The sequence below is a fragment of the Schistocerca cancellata genome, chromosome 2 (assembly GCF_023864275.1).
Source record: "Schistocerca cancellata isolate TAMUIC-IGC-003103 chromosome 2, iqSchCanc2.1, whole genome shotgun sequence".
In the NCBI taxonomy this organism is placed as follows: domain Eukaryota; kingdom Metazoa; phylum Arthropoda; class Insecta; order Orthoptera; family Acrididae; genus Schistocerca; species Schistocerca cancellata.
The window spans coordinates 291,241,159-291,259,846 of record NC_064627.1 but is presented as its reverse complement, the minus strand read 5'-3'; the positions used below and the strand labels follow the sequence as shown (position 1 = coordinate 291,259,846).

Sequence of the window (18,688 nt, the reverse complement as noted above, 5' to 3'; positions counted from 1 at the left end):
ACATGTTTTCTGATTGGAAAAATAACAGTTAGCATGTTCACTCAGTATTTTCACATAAAATATACAATACCGATGCGGAACGCAGCAAGTCTGCGTCTGCCTTTCATGGAATACAAACAGTAAAAGGTGAGGCGCCCAATGCCTCATCTGTCTTCAAACAACAGAATTCTTTTTTATATCATTAATCGATACATGTACATAGAGATTTACAGGCACCGCGCAAGAACGGCAAAGATAAGGAATAGTAGATCCTGTCGCTGCTATGCGATGGTTGATTTCCTTTCCTTTACAATTGTTCGATAACTTTAGGCCTTCAGGCGTTTGAAAAGAGTTCGTGATTTGAAAAAATAAAATAAAATAAAATAAAGCCTAACTCGTTTCTATAACTATTTCTGCAAACACAGCTACTTGGGAGCTTCACAAATCAACGGATGAGTGTTAGTTGCTGTCAGAAATATTTCGTTCGTAATGTAATTTGTTATAGTCATGGGCTTACAACCTAATCGAGTGCGAGTATTTGTGAACAAAACACAACCTAGGCAAATGGTCTATGGATTTTTGTTCACTAACCTAAACGGCATGTGTTTTGGAAACAGAAGTAGCTTAATGATGTATAACAAACGCCTGTCGCTCTATACGTTCCTGTAACCGTAACTGCAGATATCTGATGATGGCAGCAACCGAAACGGCGTAGTAAATTTATTAAGCGATCTAAACTGTTTTATTCACAAAACAGAAGTTCCACGACTAGATTTCGTTTTTATTATATTTACTTATACTTCACTTTTTCGCGGCTAGTTAAGGGCTGCGACCCCGAAACAAGTCGCGATAAAATGAAATGTAAGTCAATGAAATAACAGCGAAGCACTTTATCAGCAACGGACCAACAAATACAACTCTCCTTCGAAAATAATCGAGATCATGACAAAATAAATGTCCTTTCGAAGAGTGATTTAAATGTGACGCGTGCTCGACACACAGAACCCATTTCCATCAGCAACGTCAATTCCGGTTCCGCTCTCTACCTGTCAGGTGCGCGGCCACCTCGCGGCCGCTCGGCGCACCTGTGGACAGCGTTTCTCTCACCTTGCCGGTAGATGTCAGGAGCGCCGCTCCGAGAGCCGAACCTCGCGCAGAGGCAAGCTACCAGCAACGACGGGGCCAGCCGGCGCGGGCAACGTGGTTTCTGCCGCCAGCTGTACGTTGACACGGCTCGCAGGTAGCGGGTTGTAGGCTGCAGGTGCCGAGGAGATAACAGTGGCTCAGTGTGCTCCGCCGCCCGCGTCGCGCCCGTCTGCACAGTTCCGTAGCCTGACACGTCACCACCGCTGCTTATCTTCTGCTTATGGATATTGACTCCTGATAATAGCAACGTCTGCGCACACCAATCGTAAGTAAGCGCTGCACCAATAAGATCAGCCGACTCGACAAGTGCTCGCAAAGTCTATCGCGCCGTTGCTTACTACCAGTAGAAACTGCCGCAGCTCAGGGGACGGAGTAAGAACAATCTGGACCGGTTTCTGAGGACGACGTCAGTGTGGCAGTGACAATATAAATCTGCCTAGTGCCTCCACTGTTAATGAACCCGTAAGACTCATGACCGAAGCTGTTAGGTTTGTACCTGTTCCTTTGACTGGCGTTGTGATTTTCGCATTTGACTAGGAAACAGCAGTGTTCCTCATCGCCATTTCACTCTGGCATCTACAACAGACAGTCGTTTCGCCACAACTTCAGCAGTATAGCTGTATTTTCCCTGTTCAAAATTTGAACTGTTGGCGATGAGTACCACATGATTTTTTTTATTCTCTGTGCAAAATCTACCCCATCCCAGCAGCAACTGCCGTAAGACAATTCCTGGCACTTCGGCTAGAATCATTCCTAGTACAAAGTAAAACCGGAACAGCGGCAGTGTACAGGCTGGGAACTGAACAAAATAATATGCCTTTTTATGTATCCATCTTTCAAAAGTTGTTTTCTATCCGCTTAGAGCACCCTTGCTTGGCGATCTTAATTTATTTTTCGGTCTCTTGCAGTCGAACGGTTCAAATTTCTTTCACGGCGGTGTGGATGACCGTTGATTGGGACACGCCTATGAATAATTTATGTGAGGTGAGCGCCTGCATGGTTGTCCCTGACCGTGACCTCCAACGGCCCCTCCAAACGCGAGCTGCCAGTTGCTCGCCTCTTTGGCCACCTGTTATTCCTGCGTCGCCTCTCCTCTCGTGGTTGTTTCACAATGCTCCTGTTCCCTCCCACCATAATTGCAGCGTTTCTGTCTGCGGCTCACAAGCGAAATCATTTCTTCTTTGAAACCGTGTGTTACGTCAAAAGCAGACTAGTTCTGTGGGATGTGGAAATTCTGGTTTTGTAGAGGCATGAAGTATGTCGCTACAATTAATTTTCAACTGTGGATTCTCGCTGGTGATTTTGCTGCCCTCAGCATATTGCAGGGCGTATTAGCTCTTGCATCAGAGTGGTAATTGATATTGTGGTCAGTCAAACACAATTCTACATCTACATCCATACTTCGCAAGCTACCCGACGGTGTGTGGCGAAGGGTACTTTGAGTACCTCTGTCGGTTCTCCCTTCTATTCCAGTCTCGTATTGTTCGTGTTGGTATGCCTCCGTGTGGGCTCTAATCTCTCTGATTTTATTCTCATGGTCTCTTCGCGAGATATACGTAGGAGGAAGCAATATACGGCATGAGTAAACATCCACTCGACCCAGTCATAGCCGGAAAAACCAACAAAGTAGTATTTTTTAATGATACATTTTTTAATTTAATTAAATGTGCTGAAGCTGAACTGATCGGCGGGGATGAAATCAGTGAAGATGCAGTGGCCGGAAATATCATTGCAGACTATTCAGATACGCTTAAACTGCAGTGCCGAATGACAGTTTGTGCCTGACCCGGATTCGAACCTCGAATTCCATTATGCAACCAAAATGCCTCCGCGCCTCACTCAGATTTTCAATTTTCACTACATATTCATGATGTATATTGTCTGTGACGGGAGCAAAGGCATTCTATGAGTACGAACCAAGAAACACTGTTTTTTGCTAGACCTGGTCGTGTTGGAGGAGAGAACCCCCCTTACCTTCTACACAGGCCAAGGATCGCATTACGAATCTCTGCATACGTGATTCGTTGCTTGCCATCTCAACAGCTGAGTGAGATTTTACAATTTGATTGAAATAATAAGCACTCCGTCTTCAGGCCACAAGTGACCCATCGAGACCATCCGACCGCCGTGTCATCCTCAGTGGATGATGCGGATAGGAGGGGCGTGTGGTCAGCACACCGCTCTCCCGGTCGTTATGATGATATTCTTGACCGAAGCCGCTACTATTCGGTCGAGTAGCTCCTTAATTGGCATCACGAGGCTGAGTGCACCCCTAAAAATGGCAACAGCGCATGGCGGCCTGGATGGTCACCCATCCAAGTGCCGACCACGCCCGACAGCTCTTAACTTCGGTGATCTCACGGAAACCGGTGTATCCACTGCGGCAAGGCCGTTGCCTGATTGAAATAATAAACCAGTAATAATCTGTCACTTTTGAGTAACAGCTGTAAGTAAACTTATATTACAACTAACGTTTTCGTCCATCATTTGTGTAAGCATGTGTTACGAGAAATCCCATACTGGAATTGCTGTGAAACAACGTTCTCAAATTTTAACGACAGTCTCACTAGATAACCATGAAGTTCTGATCCCGGAAGATGGTTCTTCTTGTTTATGATTTGCACGTGTTATTGCACAGATCCGAAGATGTTCGTTGCTGAAGGACATTAAATATCTTGACTTCTAAAACTGCGATGAAAGATTGGGAATAAAATAGTTTGAATATGTCCAGGACGACTGTTAGTGGCAATGATGTAGTACGTATAGTAAAGTTTTCATCAATGCAAAATTTTAAGTAAGTGTGGTATTGTTTTATTAGGCGTTGCTTATCATTGAAGATTGTGACATAGCTACATTTTGGCTTCAGTACAAATGCAGTCAGCTCGTTGAGAGACTTACACTATCAGATCAAAGGCACCCAGACACCCCTATTGTATTGTACTGTATGTTAACCGGGGACGTAGAAACGACGGAGAGGCTCCGTCCCCGCCGCAGCCGCAGTGGTCCACAACCCCACGATGACTACCGCAGTCCACCCCTCCGCCGCCCCACACCGAACCCAGGGCACAGAGTAACATATGTGCCCAGGGTTATCGTGCGGTTCGGCCCCCGGTGGACCCCCCAGGGAACGTCTCACACCCCTATGTTTGCGTGATAAAGTAATGGTGGTGTACGCATACGTGGAGAACTTGTTTGCGCAACAATGGCCGACATAGTGTAAGTGAGGCGGAATAAGGGGAACAGGCCCGCATTCGCCGAGGCAGATGGAAAACCGCCTAAAAACCATCCAAAGACTGGCCGGTTCACGGGACCTCGACACAAATCCGCCGGGTGGATTCGTGCCGGGGACCAGGCGCTCCTTCCCGCCTGAAAAGCCCTGCGCTAGACCGCACGGCCAACCAGGCGATCATACGTGGAGTAATGTGGAATTAACCATCAGATCTCACGAGAAGCGGACTTGTCACTATAAATGGAGGCGGGGAGTATTGTGTTGTCAAAAAACAAGCAGCAACAGTTGAATGTGTCGGGCAAGAGCTCAGCTTCTAAAGCTGCCCAAGTGGTGTGTTCGTGATGTGATTGTAGAGCGGAAACACGAAGAAACAACTACAGTTAAAACAGGACCAGACAGGCCTCGTATACTGACAGACAGAGACGGTCAAGCATTACGGAGGGTGGCTGTAAAATATCGCTTGAAATCGGCGGAAGGAATCACTCTTGAGTACCAAAGTGTTGCCAGTGACTGAGCGGAGGGACTTAAAATCAATGGGGTACAAGTGTCAAGCAGCTTCCCATTTTTTAGCATTGTGTACTGCGTACAGTAGAGAAAAGGTTCGAAGACGACGATTGTATCAGCGGGACAAAGCATTCTGTTATACACTGAAGCGCCAAAGAAACTGGTACAGGAAAGCGTATACAACTACAGAGATATGTAAACAAGCAGAATATAGCACTGCTGCCGGCAACGCCTATTTTATACAAGACAACAAGTGACTGGCGCAGCTGGTAGATCGGTTACTGCTGCTACATGGCAGGTTATCAAGATTTAAGTGAGTTTGAACGTGGTGTTATTGTCGGCGCACGAGCGATGGGACACAGCGTCTCCGAGGTAGCGATGAAGTGGACATTTTTTCTTACGAACATTTCACGAGTGTACCGTGAATACCAGGAATCCAGTGAGACATCAAATCTCCGACATCGCTGCGACCGGACAAAGATCCTGCAAGAACTGGAGCAACAACGACTGAAGAGAATCGTTCAAAAAGATAGAAGTGCAACCCTTCCGCAAATAGCTGCAGGTTTCAATACTGGACTATCAACAAGTGTCAGAGTGCGAACCATTCAATGAAACATTATCGATGTGGGCTTTCGGAGCCGAAGGTCCACTCGTGTACCCTTAATGACTGCACTACATAGCTTCACGCCTCGCCTGGGACCGTCAACACCGACACTGGACTGTTGATGGCTGAAAACTTGTTGTCTGGTCGGACGAGTCTCGTTTCAAATTGTATCGAGCGGATCGACGTGTACGGGTATGGTGACGTCATGAATATATGGACCCTGTATGTCAGCAGGGGACTGTTCAAGCTGGTAGAAGCTCTGAATGGTGTGGGGCGTGTGCAGTTGGAGTGGTATGGTACCCCTGATACGTCCAAATACGACTCTGACAGGTGATACGTAAGCATGCATCCTGGCTGATCACCTGCATCCATTCATGTCCATTGTGCATTCCGACGGACTTGGACAACTCCAGCAGGACACCCCATATGTCCAGAATTGATACAGAGCGGCTCCTGAAACACTCCTCTGAGAGTAAACACTTCCGCTGGCCACCAAACTCCCCCAGACATGAATATTGTTGATCATATCTGGGATGCCTTGGAACGTGCTGTTCAGAAGAGATCTCCACCCCCTCGTACTCTTACTGATTTATGGACAGCCTTGCAGAATTCATGGTCTCAGTTCCCTCCAGCACTGCTTCAGACGATAGTCGAGTTCATGCCACGTCCTATTGCGGCGCTTCTGCGTGCTCGCGGGGGCCCTACATGATATTAGGACGGTGTACCAGTTTCTTTGGCTCTTCAGTGTTTAACAGCGTACGTGAGGCAATGGTTTGTGGAGAGTAACGTTCCGAAATGGACTGGCCTGCTTAGACTCCCGACCTGAAACCAGTGTAACGCTTTTCGAATGGTTTAAAGCGTCAACTTTGCTCCAGGTCCCAGTGTCCAACATCAGAACCTTCTGTTTTCGACTTTTCAGAAAGAATGGGCTACCATTCCTCCACAGATTGCATATACCTCACTGAGAGACTGAAAATGTCCCCGACAAAATTGAAACCGTCATAAAAGCAATGTCCGGATACTTTTGATAGTATAGTGTGCATTTAGTGTACAACTAATGTCTTCATTCAACATTTGTGTAGGCATGTGTGCTGAAAGAAATTTCAGCGAAAATCTCGTACTGGACTAGCTGCGAAGAAAATGTTATCAGATTGCAGTGACAGCTTCAGCAGATCGCCCTAGAGTTCAGCACGCAACCGCTGAAGACGGAGCAGATGTCTTTGTGAATTCTGCGAGTTGTTCCACGGCTCCAATGATGTCCATTGCGAATGGGAATTAAATACGTGGACTTTTAAGAAAAGTAATCAAAGACTGTGACTAAAGAAAATCGAATATTTTCAATATGACTGTCAACGTGTAAAGACAAGTTTACAATTAGTATAATGAAGATTTCATCCATACAAAAGGTGAGTTAAGCGGCGCATTGTTTTATGAGACCTCGTCTTAGTTGAAGATTTTGACACTGCCGTCCTCTGGCCTCAGAACCAATCTAGCCGGCTGGTTGAGTGACCTAGAGTTTAATGTGCATCCCGATACTCATCTACCTCTGAAGAGGAGGAGTTGGAGTTAGTTGTGTCATGAGCCAACAATGTTCCATATCCGTTTTTCATCCAAAAGGCCGAATCCTAGCACTTGCGATTGAGCTACCAAGTCAAATTAAAATGTTGTCACTATATAATATTTTAAAATATTTTTTCGTCAATGCTTCGTGGAATAATTTCATCATGGAGAAAAAGCCAAGTATTTGTTCCGCTTGTATTTGTTTATGTTGCTAACCACCTTCGTTTTTCACTTCCAATTGAACCCAGTTGTCTGTTTACGATGGTTTTGTAATCCAGATACCAGTTACTCCTACCATGAAAAAATATAAATCGTTTGTTTGTTCAGAGCTTTTGTTTTGTGTCCATTCCAAGCTCTCTGTAACGCAAGAAATGACAGTTAATTAAAAAGGCGAGAATTATGTTTCGTCCTGCAAATAATCACTAAAACAGTTGCAGTTTTATGCTGCAAATCTCTTACAGTGCGTTGCAGGGACGTAAATGATACGTATGAATATGCGTGATGCGAAGCGCAACGAACTTTTAGGCTGATTTCCCAACTCTGTATTTTTCACCTCTCTTGTTCCTTGTCTACAAGCGTTGGGAACAAATGTTGTGTTTGTTAACTTTATTGTTATCTTCATTCTCCGATCCCAAAATCTCTAGTCTCAGTTTTTGCGAGTCTGGTATTTCAAGGAAAGTATATAACTGTATTTATATGTGCAACATGCCTGTCGAGCCATCCATATTATTGTAAAGGAGGATTTTACGTCTCTGACATGTTCAAAAGTTGCGAAAGGATACTTGTGCTTCTTTGTAAACCAAGTAATGAGTCAAAAGACTCAGCCATTTTCAAAGCAACCATTTGGTTGATAATTTTTTTATAACATTACGTATAAATATATGTTTCCGTAGTCCGTAGCCTTGTTGCCAAAACATACTAGTGACCCGGCGTTTTACCATCCAGAAAGCACAGATGAGGTTTTTGCTACAGTACCTGCTTATTAGTCAAAATGTGATGGTGGCGTGGGCTAAACTTTGAACTTTCTCTCTGTGTCTCATGGGGTGAGGACTTGTGACATTGTTGACTGCGATCCGCCTATCGGAAAGGGACCTTATAACCCTGCGTTTCCTGTAATGCTGTTTGAAAGGAGTACCACACTAAACTCTGCAAGGGTTTATCATAGTCAACTTCAGTATACTGTTCTACTTAAGATGTAGCACTGGACAAAATAAGAAAAAAGATATTCCAAATGTACGTGGAGGTAGAAAAATTGAACCCTGCACTGCGGAACATAACCCTTCAAGTCTCGCAGTAGACAAAGCCATTCGTCTTTAGCTTTCCTATGTGCGTAGTAAGAAAACAGAAAGCTTCATGACTAGAAAACGCGGCGACGAAAGTGTATTTACTCTTCACGCTGTGGCGAGCGATTCACGGCGAGCTTTCCCAAGTATGTTGTGCTATTCGATGTATTACTGGTGACTACTGGATAATATTATTCTTTGAGTTCTCCAACGCTCACGATGCGGGCCATTAACGCAAGGAAATCAAGGTCACATCCGTGTTGTACTGTGTTTGGATTACTTCCCGGTGAGAGTTCAAAGAGAAAGGAGACTATTCCGAATATCGTCACGTGCTAGTTGGTCGATTTAAGACGGGGAAAGTCTTTTTTCCGTTACTGTGTATGGTTTGTAAAGACAGGAGAGTGTAATTCATAATCAACGCTAACTTATCTAAGACAAACAGGGAAGAAAGCGGACAAGTACGAATAGGATTCGCGCACCGAAGGCTTGGTACAAACTTAATTATGTATATAGATGATGATGATTATTATTATTATTATTATTATTATTATTATTGTACACATATCATAGCCACCTAGATGACAGTTCAATAGTTTCACTTCTGGAAGAGGTTCCGTGGCTTCCGCGATTGTTACATGTAAAAAAAAAAAAAAAGAAGAAGAAGAAAGTCCAAATTCAGTCTCCAGGTCGTTTCCTTCATTTCCATATGATCGGTTTCAGGCCAGCTGCCACCTTCAAATCTTTTATTACAATCTAATGTGGAACGGAAAGTTCATTGTCATGAGTTGTGACATCTTTACATATAAAATATTAGTTTAACTTACTGAAACTCTATAATAAGGAGTACTTAAATTGGATGCAATTCATAACCACATGAATGACAGTATGTATTTAGTACTGTCGCAGTATACGATAACTGTTTATTGCTTTGACTAGTATTGAATGACAGCAAATATAACTTTATCTATTTATCTATTAAGTTTGGTACACAATTCTGAGTAACGATACAGTGACCTGGCGGCAGGTTTTCTACTGGACACCACATCGGCGACTTGCTAGTCTCTAACCTACGCCAGTTACCTATAAGGGGTTAAGTGACCTAAGTTTAACGCGGAATACGAACCACGTGTTGTTTCTGGTGACTCCTCACACCGTTGAGAGGTGAAGGCTAGGTTAAAACGAAGACTGAAAAAAAATCTGTGGGCCGACCAAGATTCGACTGCACGTCATTACCACTAGAAAACCAGGTCCGACGTGTATAGGTATAATTGGTTTGCGAGTATAAAAACATGTACATACATGACCTTATCTTTTGATTTCATTGACTTAGAGCTTAAATTCTTTACACCGCCAAGAGACCGTAGACCGCGTAGTACCTTGTATAAATTTCGGTTGATACGTCTACCCGTTTGTGAGAAAAAAGGGGACTTAACAGGCGTATAGGCAGACAGAGGAAAAACAAATGGCAAAAGAAAATTTTTCATGTGATATAGTACAAAATCAAATAGGGGTAAATGCAGGAGTCGGTTTAATAATGAATAAAAATAGGAGTGCGGGTAAGCTACTACAAACAGCATAGTGAACGCATTATTGTGGCCATGAAGACACGAAGCCCACGCCTACTACAGTAGTACAAGTTTATATGCCAACTAGCTCTGCAGATGACGAAGAAATTGAAGAAATGTATGATGAAATAAAAGAAATTATTCAGATAGTGAAGGGAGGCGAAAATTTAATAGTCATGGGTGACTGGGATTCGGTAGTAGGAACAGGGAGAGAAGAAAACGTAGTAGATGAATATGGATTGGACCTAAGAAATGAAAGAGGAAACCGTCTGGTACAATTTTGCACAGAGCACAACTTAATCATAGCTAACACTTGGTTCAAGAATCATAAAAGAAAGGGAAGGGAGTGAGACAGGGTTTTAGCCTCTCCCCGAATGCTATTCAATCTGTATATTGAGCAAGCAGTAAAGGAAACAAAAGAAAAATTCGGAGTAGGTGTTAAAATCCATGGAGAAGAAATAAAAACTTTGAGGTTCGCCGATGACATTGTAATTCTGTCAGAGACAGCAAAGGACTTGGAAGAGCAGTTGAACGAAATGGATATTGTCTTGAAAGGAGGATATAAGATGAACATCAACAAAAGCAAAACGAGGATAATGGAATGTAGTCAAATTAAATCGGGTGATGCTGAGGGAATTAGATTAGGAAATGAGACACTTAAAGTAGTAAAGGAGTTTTGCTATTTGGGGAGCAAAATGATGGTCGAAGTAGGGAGGATATAAAATGTAGACTGGCAATGGCAAGGAAAGCGTTTCTGAAGAAGAGAAATTTGTTAAGATCGAGTATAGATTTAAGTGTCAGGAAGTCGTTTCTGAAAGTATTTGTATGGAACGCAGCCATGTATGGAAGTGAAACATGGACGATAACTAGTTTGGACAAGAAGCGAATAGAAGCTTTCGAAATGTGGTGCTACAGAAGAATGCTGAAGATTAGATGGGTAGATCATATAACTAATGAGGAGGTACTGAATAGGATTGAGGAGAAAAGGAGTTTGTGGCACAACTTAACTAGAAGAAGGGATCGGTTGGTAGGACATGTTCTGAGGCATCAAGGGATCACCAATTTAGTATTGGAGGGCAGCGTGGAGGGTAAAAATCGTAGAGGGCGACCAAGAGATGAATACACTAAACAGATTCAGAAGGACGTAGGTTGCAGTAGGTACTGGGAGATGAAGAAGCTTGCACAGGATAGAGTAGCATGGAGAGCTGCATCAAACCAGTCTCAGGACTGAAGACCACAACACAACAATTACAGATTACCATTTTTCCGATGTTTTTCTTTACTTTTACTGTGAATTCTTGGTTTTTAACAAATTTCATGATTCTAGGTCAACGGGAAGTACCATGTAACTTCTGATATGTGACTCTGCTAGTATCGAAATCTGTGACATAAAAGGCAGTATTTTTTGATTGCACTAACTTAGAAGCTTACAATTTTTCACACCGCCGAGGTGCCGTAGACTGTGGTACCGGAATTTCAGCTTGATACCTCTGTCAGTTCCTGAGAAAAAGGGGTCTTAACAGTCGGACGGACTTTCCTTACCACGTCACATGCCAACAACGCCACTAGGCACCTTTTAGTCTCACGGCGAGTAGTGATCTTAATCAAATGAAACCATGGTTAAAGTCTTAAACATCTATGCTGTATATATATAGACAGAAGCGACAAATGTAAATTTGTACCAAGGTCAGGATTCGAATCTTGATGTACTGGTCACTAGGGGAAGCGCTGACCGGTACACCACCCTGACACTTGCATCACTGCACGGACTACCCTAGCAAGCCTCCCTCTACGTTCCAAATAAAGGCTCTCCAACTGTATTGGATCTGCACCTCAGCATCGAACCAAATGGGGGATCCTGCCTGAAACCCAGGCGTAGGTGCTTTTATCAAATGAAGCTATATGGTTCCCGAGATCTTTTTAACTCTCAGACATACATGATTTATATGTGCGGACTGAAGCGACAAATTAAAATTTCAAACTCCCTGGAAGAATAAAATTGTGTACCGGACCGAGACTCGAACTCTGGGCCTTTGTCTTCGACTGGCAAATGCTCTACCGACCGACCTACCCAAACACGACTCACGACCCGTCCACGGAGCTTCACCTCCGCCAGTATCTCGTCTCTTACCTTCCAAACTTCACAGAAGCTCGCCTGCGAAACTTACCAGACTGGTACTCCTAAAAGAAAGGATGTTGCTTAGCCACAGCCTGGGCAATGTTTCCAGGACGAAATTTTCACTCTGCACCGGAGTGTGCGCTGATATGAAACTTTCTGGCCATATTGCCACATGGTGACACGGCAGCCGGTTGGCATTATGCTGAATATAGCGTTGTGCGGAAGTGAAAGATGGACGATGAAACGAACGTATGATGTTATTGTCCGAGAGACCCTTTCTGAGGTTATATGTATATGGTGTCTGTTCTTTCGGACATGTCCGAAAGAACAGACACCATTGATGACCTGCAGGCGTCTAGAACGAAATTAGAATTATATTAATACCTTTAGCTGCCGACGGGCGTTCGTATATATCAACGGGGACAGGTGAAAATGTGTGCCCCGACCGGGACCCGAACCCGGGATCTTCTGCTTACATGGCAGAGGCTCTATCCATCTGAGCCATCGAGGGCACAGAGGATAGTGCGACTGCAGAGACTATCTCGCGCACACCTCCCGCGAGACCCACATTCTCATCTTGTATGTCCACACACTACATTCGTAGTTTCCCACCCCAACACACTCATTACTCGTGGAAGACATTCTTACCAAGTCCCCTAAGAGTTCAGGTAATATTTGTGCATCCGCACAGAAGGAGGAGGTCATGGCCGGTATTACCAGAACTATACTCTTATATGGATATGGTGTCTGTTCTTTCGGACATGTCATGTGTTGGGTAGGAACACTACGAATGTAGTGTGTGGACATATAAGGTGAGAATGTGAGTCTCGCGGGAGGCGTGCGCGAGATAGTCCCTGCAGTCGCACTATCCTCTGTGCCCTCGATGGCTCAGATGGATAGAGCCTCTGCCGTGTAAGCAGGAGATCCCGGGATCGAGTCCCGGTCGGGGCACACATTTTCACCTGTCCCCGTTGATATATATCAACACCCGTCAGCAGCTTAAGGTATTAATATAATTCTAATTTCTTTCTGGGGTTGTCCCCGACGGCTTTCTATTTGACGCCACTTAGACGATTTACTCGTCTTGCAAAAACTCGACCGGGAATCAAACATAGACTCCACGGTCTAGAGGCAGAGATGCTGGCCACCTGACAGCGAATTGCGGGCTGAAACATGGGCGATAAACAGTATGCACAAGAAGAGAATAGAAGCTTTTCAAATGTCGTGCCACAGAAGAAAGCTAAACGTTGGAGGGCAGATGGGATAACCAACGAAGAGGTACTGAACTGAGTTGACGAATAACTATCTTCACAGAACAGTTTGACTAAAATAAGGAATGGGTTGACAAGACACATCCTGAGAGATCAATAGTTAACTTGGCAACACAAGAAAGTGAGGTGGGGAATGGGGGAGAGCACAAATTGTAGAGGAAGACAAAAGCTTGACTCCACGAAGCAAGTTAATGAATAATGTTTGTAACATCCCAGCTCTGCAGATACAAAAACTCTTCACCGTTCCTTGAATGTATGTAGATGTTAAAAGTTCTCCAAAAAGTGGTGCCAAGAGCAAATCCTCTTAAATAGAAATCACAGTATAGGGAAATTTCAGTAAAACCGCGTTATACAATTCCGCAGGATTATTTTATTGTTTCATGTACATGAGTAGCGCGTTTTATATCCTTTTTGTGTTCACACAGTAACACAGTCGGTGCTAAAGTGAGTCTTTTTTGGTTTCTTTACTTTTTTAGATCGAATGTACGAGAATGTGCTGAAAACAAATGCCTTAGAAATTTTTGTGTGGAAGCTCTTAAAACTTTTTTAACAAAACAATCGTTGATAACATTCTACAGCTTTATTCTTCATGTCTACTTGCTTATTTCTCAACATAGTCACTCTGTCGACGAACACATTTTTCACAGCCAAAGACTTGTTTATTGATACCGTCGCTACAAAATGTTGTAGTTTACTACAGAACCAAAACCTCAACTCTGCTTTCACAGCTTTATCACTGCCAAAGCGAAGTCCTCGAAAGTGTTGTTTATGTTCCGGAAACACGTGAAAATCTGATGGGCCAAGTCGGTACAGTATGGATCAGTGAGTGTGAACCCCAGGCGTCGGATTGTTGCATATGTCGCAGCGCCCATGAGTGGTCTGGCTTTGTCATTCTGAAATAGAGGGTGCTCCAAGTGTAGACGAACGCCTCGAATTCGAAATTCTATTACTGTACGACGTAGTTACGTTATACACCGCTATGTTACACGCTACCAATCTGAGACCTCTACTGGCATGGCCGGCCGAAGTGGCCGTGCGGTTAAAGGCGCTGCAGTCTGGAACCGCAAGACCGCTACGGTCGCAGGTTCGAATCCTGCCTCGGGCATGGATGTTTGTGGTGTCCTTAGGTTAGTTAGGTTTAACTAGTTCTAAGTTCTAGGGGACTAATGCCCTCAGCAGTTGAGTCCCATAGTGCTCAGAGCCATTTTTTTCTAATGGCATAGGGCTGCAAATACGTAGACATGAAGAATAAAGAAGTAGAATGTCGATAACGTTTGTTTTATTTAAAAAGCTTTAAGAATTTTCGCATAAAAATTTCTGAAGCACAATATTTCAGCAAACCATCGTATTTTCTGACCTCTTCACAGGAGTCGGCTACGCAGATAACACAGTAAGGGTATCAACAGCAAAAACAGTCGTAGGCTGAAGTGGTTCTGTTAAGTTGAACAGGCTCGTACACGACAGAACAGCGTGGGGAGCTCCGTCAAACCAATCTTCGCACTGGGAATTTAAAAAAAAATCGTAATTTGAAGCTGTGTCGTCTTAGCGAAGATTGCGTGTTCGCTATTTGCCTGACGGAAGTTACTAAAATAGAGCATACGAAATACTGTATCAGGAAGGTGTGTGACTGGATTGAAAAGTTTCTAGGAAAGAGAACACAGCATATCATTTTCAACGAAGAGTACTCTTCTGACGTAAAAGTGACTTCAGAGCACTCCAGGGGACTGCTGGAGGACCGTAACTTTTCGCAATACACTGTGGCGATAAAAGTGATGGGACAGCGATATGCCTATGTATAGATGGTACTATAGCGTATACAGAGTATAAAAGGGCAGTGCATTGGAGAAACTGTCGCTTGTACTCAGGTGAAGCACGTGAAGAGGTTTCCGACGTGATTATGTCTCCACGACGGAAAGTAACAGATTTCGAATGCGGAATGGTTGTTGGAGTTAGACAAATGGGACATTCCACTTTGGAAATCGTCAGAGAATTCAACAGTCAGAGATCTACAGTATCAAGACTGTGCCGAGAGTACCAAATCTCAAACATTACCTCTCACTACGGACAAATTAGTGGCCGATGGTCTTCACTCCACGACGGACAGAAGCGGCGTTTGGGCAGAGTCGTCAGTGCTAACAGACAAGCAACCGCAGAAATCAATATGGAACGTACGACGAACGTATCCGATAGGACAGTGCGGCAAAATCTAGTGATAATGGACTATAGCACCATATGACCGACACGAGTGCGTTTGCTAACAGAACGACATCGCCTGCAATGCTTCTTATGGGCTCCTGACCATTCCGGCTACACAGTAGACGACTAGAAAACCGTAGCCTTGTCAGATGAGTCCCGATTTCAGTTGGTAAGAGCTGACGGTAGGATTAAAGTGTGGCGCAGATCCCACGAAGCCACTGACTAAAGTTATCAACAAGGCACTGCGCAAGCTGGTGTTGGGTCCATAATGGTGTGGGCTGTGGCCTCTGATCCAACTGAACTGATCATTGACTCAAAATGGTTATATTCAGTTCCTTGGAGACGGACTTAATATTGCCATACAACGATGGAGAGTGTATGGATGACAATGCTTCATGTCAGTGGGCCGCAACTGTTCCCGACTGGTTTGAAGAACACATTAATGGTACAAATGGCTATGAGCACTATGGGACTTAACATCTGAGGTCACCAGTCCCCTAGACTTAGAACTATTTAAACCTAACTAACCTAAGGATTCGCTGATGACATTGCTATCCTGAGTGAAAGTGAATAAGAATTAAATGATATGCTGAACGGAATGAACAGTCTAATGAGTACACAGTATGGTTTGAGAGTAAATCGGAGAAAGACGAAGGTAATGAGAAGTAGTAGAAATGAGAACAGCGAGAAACTTAACATCAGGATTGATGGTCACGAAGTCAATGAAGTTAACGAATTCTGCTACCTACGCAGTAAAATAACCATTGACGGACGGAGCAAGGAGGACATCAAAAGCAGACTCGCTAGGGCAAAAAAGGCATTTCTGGCCAAGAGAAGTCTACTAATATCAAATACCGGCCTTAATTTGAGGAAGAAATTTCTGAGGATGTACGTCTGGAGTACAGCATTGTATGGTAGTGAAACATGGACTGTAGGAAAACCGGAACAGAAGAGAATCGAAGCATTTGAGATGTGGTGCTATAGACGAATGTTGAAAATTAGGTGGACTGATAAGGTAAGGAATGAGGAGGTTCTACGCAGAATCGGAGAGGAAAGGAATATGTGGAAAACACTGATAAGGAGAAGGGAGAGGATGATAGGACATCTGCTAAGACATGAAGGAATGACTTCCATAGTACTAGAGGGAGCTGTAGAGGGCAAAAACTGTAGAGGAAGACAGAGATTGGAATACGTCAAGCAAATAATTGAGGACGTAGGTTGCAAGTGTTACTCTGAGATGAAGAGGTTAGCACAGGAAAGGAATTCGTGGCGGGCCGCATCAAACCAGTCAGTAGACTGATGACCAAAAAAAAAAAAAAACCTAAGGACATCACACACATCCATGCCCGAGGCAGGATTCGAACCTGCGACCGTAGCAGCCGCGTGGCTCCGGACTGAAGCGCCTAGAACCGGTCGGCCACAGCGGCCGGCGAACACATTAATCCCATCGAATATTTATGGGACATAATCGAGAGGTCAGTTGTGCACGAAGTTGTGCACCAGCAACACATTCAGAATTATGACGGATATAGAGGCAGTGTGGCTTAGTATTTCTCGAGATGACTTCCGAGACTTACTGAGCCCATTCCAAGTCAAGTTGTTGGACTACGCTGGGCAACAAGTGGTTCATCACTTGACACATAACTTCCTCCATAAGCCTTATTAGACTGATGAATAATATTAAATGTCTTCCACGCAATCACATCACGTGTGGGAAACGAATCCAATGAACTCTTCTTTGCATCACTAATACGAACAAAGGCAATATTAATCCAACCATTACCAGTTCCTTGCACTGACATCGCCAAACTAAATCTTGCAACATCTGTGTTCCACAGTAATCCTGAACAACTATATTAAACTGTGATTGATGAGAGGAGTGAGTCTGTTATTTAATTATAAAATAGCTACAGCTTTCAGTGTACTAGGCAATGAAATGATCATTTCCCATCAAATATGCTTATCATGCTTGATCTCAAGTAATGCAAAGGAGTTATCAATCCCACTGATTTTTACATATGTATGATATTCCATGTCGAACTGATATTGTTCATCACTCCTTCGACGTATGACGTAGTTTTATATCAAATCATGTAGTTTAGTACAGACTGCCGAGCTATGGTAGTATTTGGCAATTTTGATTTCCAAATAGCTTTGACGCAGGCAAATGGCACACTGTTCCGCAAATATCTGTACGGCCATCTGATATTCGAATCCTACACATTGTCTGTGTAGGTATCAATGTACACACTACAAACATATCGAGTCACAGTGCCTCTATCGTCCAACAAGCTTAACAAGAACTGGACCAAGTCCCGATAGCGCAGGGAGGTGTGCGGGAGACACGCGGCTGCACTAGTTGGCGTTCCGGTCACGTCCTCGGTGTACATTTCTCGATGCAGTACACGGAACCCGCCCTCGCCTGAAATTCTTCAGCCCAGGCAAAGCCCTGCCGCGTACGCGCACGATGACACGGCGTTATAACGCGTGCACCATTCGCCGCAGGTTAACTTCAGCAGCACTTGAGGAACAAGTGGGTGAATGTTCAGGCGATGTGCATGTCACTATATTCGCGATAAGTCCGAAAAGTGCAAACTTCTTACAATAGGGTGAGATTTTTCCAGAACACTTCTTTTTAAGTTTTTTCCAGTCGGCTGTTAATGATGGTCCAGTGCGTTTACACTCTTTGGCCTTTTCTTTCCCCTCTTTCTGTCCCTTTTTTTTTAAGAAAAAAGCCTGTTGCTGCACTCATGTCCTGCGACCGTCGTCATCAGTTGCCCTGAAGAAAAAAAACTTGTATGGCCTCGTACTGTTCTTCCTCGTACCATAGCCCACGTAACAGGCAGCTGGTAACTCATCATATGCTGCCCATTAAAACTGAAGCTCCATGAATACGAAAGTCAATAAGCGTCGAACTAGAGTAAATGTACTGCATGCTTGGACATGCAAGTGATAAGTATTTCAGCGCAAGCGGACAAATTAGAACCTGACCCAAATTTTGTGTATAAAGAAAGGCTACGCAACTGATTTCTCATTCCGAAATGAAACCTGAATGCTGTTTGCTTGTGAAAAGATCGCATTATGCCTCGCGCAAAGAGCAGAAACGTCTGCTAGCAGGTGTCGGAATACAACAGTGGCAGGATCGTGGTCTGTCGACATTGCTGGTTATCTTTACGCGACATTGTCGCTCGCGTTGGTACGCAATCTGTGTGTTCAGGGCGGTCACGTTCAA

The 18,688-nt window shown here is 44.0% G+C and overlaps 1 protein-coding gene, 2 non-coding genes and 1 pseudogene across 3 annotated transcripts in view; 2 read left to right on the top strand and 2 right to left on the bottom strand.

Moving 5' to 3' along the window:
- The first annotated feature begins 1,230 nt into the window (after positions 1–1,230).
- The window catches only part of LOC126161648 (myosin-VIIa), a 509,736-nt gene continuing 492,278 nt past the window's right edge, over positions 1,231–18,688 (top strand). The window contains exon 1 of the mRNA XM_049917634.1: positions 1,231–1,390. The gene's annotated coding sequence lies outside the window, so the exon portion shown is untranslated. The remainder of the gene's footprint in view (positions 1,391–18,688) is intronic.
- On the bottom strand, positions 3,405–3,522 carry LOC126163806 (5S ribosomal RNA; annotated as a pseudogene).
- On the bottom strand, positions 12,427–12,501 carry Trnat-ugu (transfer RNA threonine (anticodon UGU)). The gene has a single exon. It is a non-coding gene; the product is annotated as a tRNA-Thr (tRNA).
- Positions 12,866–12,940, top strand: Trnat-ugu (transfer RNA threonine (anticodon UGU)). Its single transcript has one exon. It is a non-coding gene; the product is annotated as a tRNA-Thr (tRNA).